General features: G+C 44.5%; 1 non-coding gene across 1 annotated transcript; it reads left to right on the top strand.

The window, feature by feature from the left end:
- Positions 1-7,094: 7,094 nt before the first annotated feature.
- TRNAC-GCA lies at positions 7,095-7,166 on the top strand. The gene has a single exon. It is a non-coding gene; the product is annotated as a tRNA-Cys (tRNA).
- The last annotated feature ends 1,470 nt before the right edge of the window (positions 7,167-8,636 follow it).

Here is an 8,636-nt window from a genome sequence, read left to right as displayed (position 1 = left end):
AGTCCCAACCAATGATTCTGTGAAAAAACCCCCACCTGTGATGATGGCACCGCTGACAACCCCAGACGGCACCCGGGTTGAGAAGGGCACCTTTAAACTATCTGGACTCCCATCTTGGGACATAATGTATATATAGCAATATATCAATTGGGGTCAGGCAGGCCTACGAGCTAGCTCCATCCTCCTTAAAAGTACAGCAACAACCAAACCCCAGCATTCCTTAAGGCAGTTGAAGACAACAATGGCAGCCATTTAGATCAATTTATAATCTAGCAAGAGGAAAGGTGCATAAGGGCAGGGCAATCCACAGAACAATACAAATACTGGGCCTAATGGTCCTGATGAGACCTCCCAGAGAATCTGAAAGGTGGGAGGTATATCTGTGAGATCCCGTCAAGTCTTCTTTTCCTACGGGCTCTGTTTTATAGGGTTCACAGGCTTTTGGTCAAATAATTAAGTCCGGTAAGAAGTTCAGGGAGTCAAGACTTCAAAGGCCATCACAGGAGCAGGCTGACTCTTCATGACAGTGAAGCATCAGCCATAAATGTAACAGGTCACTCCTGTGGATGGCCTTTGGGTTTATTGATCACCAGTTGTAAATGACTTAAGTGTCTGCGCAAAATGTGAGCAGGCAGGGTAAGGAGAGCCAAACAGACATGTGCTAGATGGGAAAACTCTTCTATCAGAGATCAGAAGAAGGAAACAAAACACACCAGGAAAGGGACATAGAAATGTAGATGTATTGATGTTAGGCTGCAATTGCTGGAACATTGTTATTTACAATACACTGCCTCCTAAAAGTAATTTTTCAGTGATAAATGTGATAGAAATACTATATAGTATTATATTATTATTATAGTATAGTATAAATGCTATAATACTATATTATATATTACTATATAATACTATATATTCCACCAATATAACTGAGTTTAGTTTTTTTCATCCATTTTCTTTAATTTGATGGATTTTCTCCATTTTGCCTCACTTACACCCCCCTTTCCTTTCTTTGGCATTGCAGGATTTAGAATGGTTCATATTATGCAGACATTGAAGTGCATGTTATTGCAGAGTTTTTTTTAGCTTTTCACAATAATTTAGATAAAATTAATGTATATATCATTTTGGGACCACTATGAAAGCCATCAATATTCTGTATTACTAGAGCAATTGGCTTTGAGATCGGGATTAGAGAGATATAGCGGCCTTTAATGGTTTTATTATGGAACCCCATCATGCATAGTGATGGCCCTGGTCCCTCTGTTCCTAATTCCTCCACAATTATTATTGCATAGATCTGTACTAGGGATGAGCTTTGGCTTTGGATTTACAATGAGTTGAACCCCCATTCATCTATTCGCAATTCAATAAATGGGTGAACTACTTGACAAGTTCGCCAGTTTGAAAAACCTGCGTCTGCACCCTAGAAACCAATAACGCTGAGCGGTTTGAACGAAATAGAATGGTACACTAGTTAGTTTAGGATCATTCCGATAAGGCAAAGATTTCATACTTTTTGGTGAATCTTATGAAACATTGTCAACCTTATTGAGGTACTGGTAGATATTATTGAATAGGATTGAACTTATTGAACTCCTGGTAGTAAAACAGCTGAGTGCTGTCTGTGATACTCTTTTTACCTCCAAAATACGCCCCTTCCTCAGCAATGAAACCTCAAAATTACTCATCCACTCACTTGTTATATCTCGTCTTGACTATTGTAACTCCCTCCTCATTGGCCGACCACTACACAGGCTATCCCCCCTTCAGTCTATCATGAATGCTGCTGCTAGACTCATTCACCTAACCAACCGCTCAGTGCCTGCAACCTCCCTCTGCCAATCCCTGCACTGGCTTCCAATAGCCCAAAGGATAAAATTCAAAATCTTAACAACCACTTACAAAGCCATCAACAACTCTGCCCCCAGACATTTCTCAAACCTTGTTTCAAAGTATCACCCTTACCTTCCCCTCCGCTCTTCCAAAGACCTTCTGCTTTCCAGCTCCTTCGTCAACACTTCCAAGATTGCCTCCAGGACTTAACTAGAGTCTCTCCCATCCTCTGGAACTCTCTACCCCAACCTGTTCGTCTATCTCCCACTCTGAATGCCTTTAGGCGATCCCTAAAGACTCATCTCTTCAAGGAAGCCTATCCCGCCTCAACCTAACCGCTCAACCATCACGTTCTCAAACAATTCATCCCCACACAGCTACCTTCTCATGTATCACTTGCCCCTCCCTTTTAGATTGTAAGCCCTCGAGGGCAGGGTCCTCCTTACCGTCTTGTCTTGAATTGTATTGTGATTGTAATGTCTTCCTTATATTGTAAAAGCGCTGTGCAAACTGTTGGCGCTATATAAATCCTGTATAAGAATAATAATAATTATCACAAACAGTTATATTTTTATGACAAGCCTTCAGGGGTGTCCCCTTGAAGGCCCAGGGGTGTCTACTGGGAGGCCCAGGGGTGTCCCCTTGGAGGTTAAGGGGTGTCTCCCTGAAGGCCCAGAGGTGTCCCCTTGAAAGACCAGGGTTGTCTCCTTGAAGGACCAGGGGGTGTCTCCTTGAAGGCCTAAGTAGGAGTAAAAAGAAGGTAGACACCCCCAAAAAGACAGACCTGAAATTTAAACTGTTAATGCTAATAAAAAAGTTATCATGGACACAATTCCACTGTATACCTCCCAACCGTCCCTCATTTGGAGCCAAATCCCTCTGTCCCTATTTCCTCCTCAGTTGTCCCTCTTTTTAGTATAATGTACAGATATCTAAATGATCTAAAGGGTATAGCCAAGTTTATTCTCCTCTGAACATGTTAATTATCTTGTTTGCTATTTCAAAAAGTCTGTACAAACAATGGTGAGAAAAAAATTGGGGTTTAACCAATCATTTCTGGCATATAATTTCTTAATGTGTGGCTATCGCTTAATTATATTGCGTTGGAAGGTGTCCCTCTTTCTCTGTAAGTTGGGCCATATGCTCAACTGTGTTGCTTCAAGGGCACTAATACAACTACAATGAATAAATAAAACACATTTTACATTATCTCTGAATATTTACACAAAACCCTCCATAAGACGTCACAATCTAGATGACGGTTTGGTAAACACCATTAAATTTTTCCGGGCACCATCCGTCCATTAAATAAAACATTGGTGTGGTCTGTGACCTCTGGCAGGGCTTGGATCAGTGTTAATGAGCGTTGACCATTAATAGGTGAGTGATGGTGGACATCTGCTCAGCGCCTGTGCTGTCAACAGGCTTTTGTAGTAGCTCTCCAGCAGCTCAGAACAACTTAACAGCATCGTAAAAAAATAAAGGTCAGTGTGCAAAGCAATTGCAGTGTGTGAAATTCAACTTTGCAGATTGAGTGGAGCCCTTGGGGGGATAGAGCAATGGACATATGAGAAGACACTGGAATCCCACTGATAGATACAGAACACATTGGTGGATGATAATTATTTTCATTATTGATATATATAGCACTGTCATCTCCTGTGGTGATGCACAAAGTAATAGACATCAAGGGTGGGTAGTGCAGGTAATACAATACATGACATGTTCCAAACACAAATACATAAAGTTGTAAAGCAAAACGTAGCAATGACAACAAACAAAAGATATAAGCTTACAATCTACAGATTGCTACACTATTACATGTGAGTGCATTGGAAGCCCAGACCACTGATCCGAACCCACACACAGGGCCGTCCCTTTAATAAAGCCGCCTGGGGCTGTTGCCTTAAGCGGCATCTCTGTGGGCCACATGGCAGGGCGGCAAGTAGAGCGGCATGGCAGCTTTGCTGCACAATGTTTACAGTATGCCTACCGCTCCCTCATGCCGGCCATAACACCCAGGTTGCTAAGTGCTGGGAGGAGATGTTTAGGTGCCATACACATTTCCCTGCCCGGCTTCTAGCCCCCAGGATGCCCTTGCTGGTGTCCCGCTCAGCTCCTGACAACCAGTGGTATCACTGGATGCCAGGAGCTGAGCAGGACACCGGCCAGAGTGGGGAGATGATGCAAAGGCAAGGCTTTTTAATAGCATTATTACACTGTCATAGCAAACATAAACAAGAGGCTTAGTCATAAATCTTGTGGCAGCACCAGCAAAAAAACAAAACCTGTCCACTCGGGGGCAACCCAAGGCCGGGTGTCACCCGGAGCAGATATGACGTCATTGCGCAGGTTCGTGATGTCGCCACGTACGTGCATGTCATCACGCATGTGAGGTCATCTTTTTGATACCTACCGGCGGCCATCTTGGTGATGGATGTCGACAAAGAGAGGAGGGGATGTTCACCTGGCGGGATAAGTTATGCCGCCTGGTCCGCTCTTCTCTCTCCTGCAATTGTCGAGCTCTCGGTCCATGACTGAGTGCCCGACTTTTCAGAGGGGATGACACCAAAAGGACTGTCAGTCATTTTGGTGTCACCCCTCCAAAGGTGTCACCCAGGTGTGAGTCGCACCGCCCTTGTGGCGCCACTGTATCCACTCCACCTTAGGGTAACATTATCCCAGCTTACCAGTCCATAGATGTGGTAGATGCATTAGTTTTCATTTTTCCAACTAAGAACATTTTCATCAAGAACACAAAATAAATGTGTTGAAAAACTTGGTAAAATGTATGGGGGATAGTTCAGAGGTTGAGCATTTGAATGTAGATTGAAAGGTCGGAATTCAGGTGTTCCCTGTGGCATTTGTCCACAGTTGCGCTTGAAAGGAAATACCTCAGCCTGCAAAAAGCAAAGAAAATGTAATAATTAGGTTTACCCGAGGTTCACAAAAAAATAAATGTAAATGCTACATTTAACTGTAGATCAAGAGGTCTTCACTTGTCTTTAACTACTTGCCGTCCGCCCGTTGTAAATAACCGGACGGACAGCAAGCTCCCTCCAACGGGGGCGCCCTACACATATGGCTTTTTTTTTCTGCTTGCGCACGCCGTCTGGCACGCGCCCGCTAGCAGAACACACTATGGCTGTCCGATCACTTGTACGGTGGCCACCAGTGTGTACCCCCCTCCTTTTGCAGCTCTGACTTCCCCCCTCCACCGCCGTTACCGACTATCCCGTGCTCCGCTGTCCCCTCTGCGGGCCCGGGACCAGCTCGGTGGCTCTTAGCAAAAGATCAGAGGGAGATCAGCATTCTCCCACCTGTTGATCTCCTCTGTGATCTCTGAATGTGGAAGTGGTGTGTATTACATCACTTCCGCATTCAGCTGTCATTTTCTCTGGCTGCTTTAGAAAGGCCTATCAAATAATTAAAAGAAACATTAAAATCTTGGTAAAATGTGAGGAGTAAGAGCAGTTCATTGCAGTTGCTTCAAGTCCTTGCTCCAAATCCGGGTGTCCCCTGTAGCATTTTTCCAGAGTTGTGCTGCAAAGGAAATATGGCATCCAGTGGTGTAACTATCACCATGGCAACCCACACAGTCGCTATGGGGCCCAAGGCAGAGGGGGACACAGCCAGGAGGCCATGGCCGAGCAGCTGAGGTGGGGGAGGAGGCCGGGGGCCCAGTGGTGGTGGAGGGGGGGCAGGAGGCCCATGCAAAATTTTGCTATGGGGCCCTGTGATTTCTAGTTACGCCCCTGATGGCATCCCACAAGTCTCTTTACAGGAATGTGTTCTCAAAGTGGTAAAAGCAAAAAAGATTGCTCTAGAAATTTAAGCTGTAGTTCAGTAGTGGAGCATTTGACTGCAGATTTAGAAGTCTCTGGTTCAAGAGATTTGAAAAAAAGTTGAAATTCTAAAAAGTGGGTCAAATGTGGGGGGTATAGCTCAGTGGGTAGAACATTCAACTGCAGACTAAGAGGTGCCTGCTGTAGAATTGATCCAACACCCTGCAAGTGTCTTTAAGTGAAGACTGCGAGTGTATTTAAAGGAAGGCATTGTAAAAAAAAAACTTTAAAGAAAATAATAATCTTGATAAATGTGGGGGTATAGCTCAGTGATAGAGCATCCTGGGCACCCCCCGTGGCTTCTGTCCATAGTTCTGTTTGAAAGAAAAAATGGCACCCTGGAAATATATAGTAGAGTGCTGTGCAAACTATTGGCGCTATATAAATTCTGAATAATAATAATAATAATCTCTTTAAAGAAAGGTGTTATTAAAGAGGTTTAGAAAAATTTGCAGTGCCAAACATTGGCAAAATATGTTGGTATAGCTCAGTGGCAGAGCATTCAACTGCAGATTGAGTAGTCACTGGTTCAAATGTGGTTGCCCCCTGTAGGTTTTATCCTCAGTTGTGCTTGAAAGGAAAGATGGCAACCTGCAAACATCTTTAATGAAGGGCTTTATCAAAGAGGTTTAAGGAAAAGTGAAATGACAAAAACCAGGTCAAGCTTGGGGGGTACAGCATTTGACTGCAGATCAAGAGGTCCCCAGCTCAAAACCAGTTCCCCCCTGTCAATCTTACCCAGCATCCTGTGTTATAACAAAAAAAATCAAAAATCTTGACAAATATGGGGGATATTGATTTTTAAATAAACGAACAGGGGAGAAGGAGTTTCACAATAAGTAACAGGTGTATAAACTATATGAATTCAGCTCCTGGGTTTCAAGGGAAAACTTGACTCGGGTTACTTGGGTTATTCAAGGGAAGCCTTTTAAAGATTTTAAATGTTGTGTATTAGGTGATTTATGATTTGTACTACTTCCATGTTAATTAAAAATACTATTTTTGATACATTATACACTCATTGAGTTACTTGTTCAGCTGGCAGCTCCTAATGTGGGATTTCTTTGCTAAGGGGATAGTGTTGTTTTGATTGGATATTGATTTTTGTTTCTGCACTGTTGTGAACAGAGCTCAAAAATACCATAGGGATACATTGGGATGCATTTGAGGTGTGGACAAAAAATGTTCTGGTCTGGATCCAGTGAACATGCCCTAAAAAGGAAGGCATTAAAAAAAAATGTATAGTCTTGACAAATGTGGGAGATATAGCTCAGTGGTAAAGCATCCTGGGTGTCTCTTGCAGCTTTGGCCACAGTGCATGAAAGGAAAGATGGCAGCTTGGAAATATCATTGAAGAAAGGTGTTATCCAGGAGATTACAAAAAATAATTGCAATGCCAAAAACTTGTTGTAATGTGGGGGTATAGCTCAGTGGTAGAGCATGCGACTGCAGATCGAGAGTTCCCTGGTTCAAATCCGGGTGCCCCCTGTAGGACTTTTTCTCATTGATGTTTGAAAGGAAAGATAGAAACCTGCAAATATCTTTATCAAAGAGGGTGTTGGAGGAAGGAACCACAGCACGGTGATTGGGACAAACATATCAAATTCCCTGAAGTGTTGAATGCTAAAAACTCTTTCTGAGTCTGCAGTGGTGGAATGGTAGCAGACAAGGGTCACCCAAGAGGTATATATTGAAGTGACCGGCATTTTGGATTTTTTAAAGACTTGGCAGGGTCACTTAAACTGTCAATTCCCATATCTGACATAGTCCACAGACCTGTAATGTCCTCATGGATCTAAAGAAGAGCAATTTAATGCTTCAGCAACCTCTTCCAGAGCTGAGAATGTCTTGTTCTTAAAAACTGGCCGTGCAATGAGAGAGAGAGAGAGAGAGAGGAAAGAAAAAAGTCTGCATGTGCTGGTAAAGAAAGGAGTTGTCAAAGAAGTTTTAGAATAACAATGAAACACATACGTTAAAGTGGTGTAGGTCAGTATTAGTGCATTTTGACTGCAGCTCAACAGATCTCCTGTTCAAATCCATATGCTCCCTATAGGTCTTAATGTAACATTTGCAGAGTACATCAACTTATCTTTCTAAATTGACTTAGTTAAAGGAGAACTATTAGGTGAGTGCTTTTCACTCACCTCATAGTTCTAGCCGACCTGTGACAATGAGACTGTCACAGGTCGGTTCAGTAGATCGAGAGGTGAGCGAACACATACCGGCGCTCGCTCACCTCTCGATCCTGTCACGGCTCTCTGCCGTGACAGGGGAGGGGCTGGATCCCCCCCTCCCGGCTCCGATCCGCCAGCGCTGACTGGCGGAACGGAAGGAGGCGGGTACAGCTGGCTCTGCCTCTAGATTGGCAGAGCCAGCTGTCAGTCACGCAGCTGGGCGGATCCAGACATAATTGTCGGGATCTGCTTCAGCTGCGGCATCTCAGTATACCGCGAGCAGCAGCTTGCGGTATACTGCGGCGTCTCAGTATACGCGAGCTACAGCTCGCGGTATACTGAGCCAAGGGTGACGGGAGGACGCTAGTTTGTGTCCTCCCATTACCCTAAGGAGAACTATGGGGAAAAGCCATAACCCCATAGTTCTACTTTAAGGCAATACATGACAATCCTGCCATAAAGGTCTTGTTAAGGCAATTCCTGTTATAGTGTGGCCAAAGCCCACAATAGACCCCCACAGCGCCCACCAGAGACTCTGCAAAGCCACCTGAGAGAGACCCTGTACTTACCAAAGACCCCACACAGCCCACCTGAGGGCGACCCTGCAGAGCCCACCTGAGACCCCGCACATACCAGAGCCCCCCCGGGCCCACCTGAGATCCTGCAGAGCTCACCTGAGACCACGCAAATACCAGAGACTCTGCACAGCCCACCTGAGAGTGACCCTGCACAGAGCCCACCAGAGACCTTGCATAGCCCACCTGAGAGTGACCCTGCAGAGCCC

This window comes from Nanorana parkeri, unplaced genomic scaffold, assembly GCF_000935625.1.
Source record: "Nanorana parkeri isolate BGI_ZX_2015 unplaced genomic scaffold, ASM93562v1 scaffold15, whole genome shotgun sequence".
Taxonomy (NCBI): domain Eukaryota; kingdom Metazoa; phylum Chordata; class Amphibia; order Anura; family Dicroglossidae; genus Nanorana; species Nanorana parkeri.
Note: the sequence above shows the minus strand (reverse complement) of the source record. Positions and strands in the feature narration are given on the sequence as shown.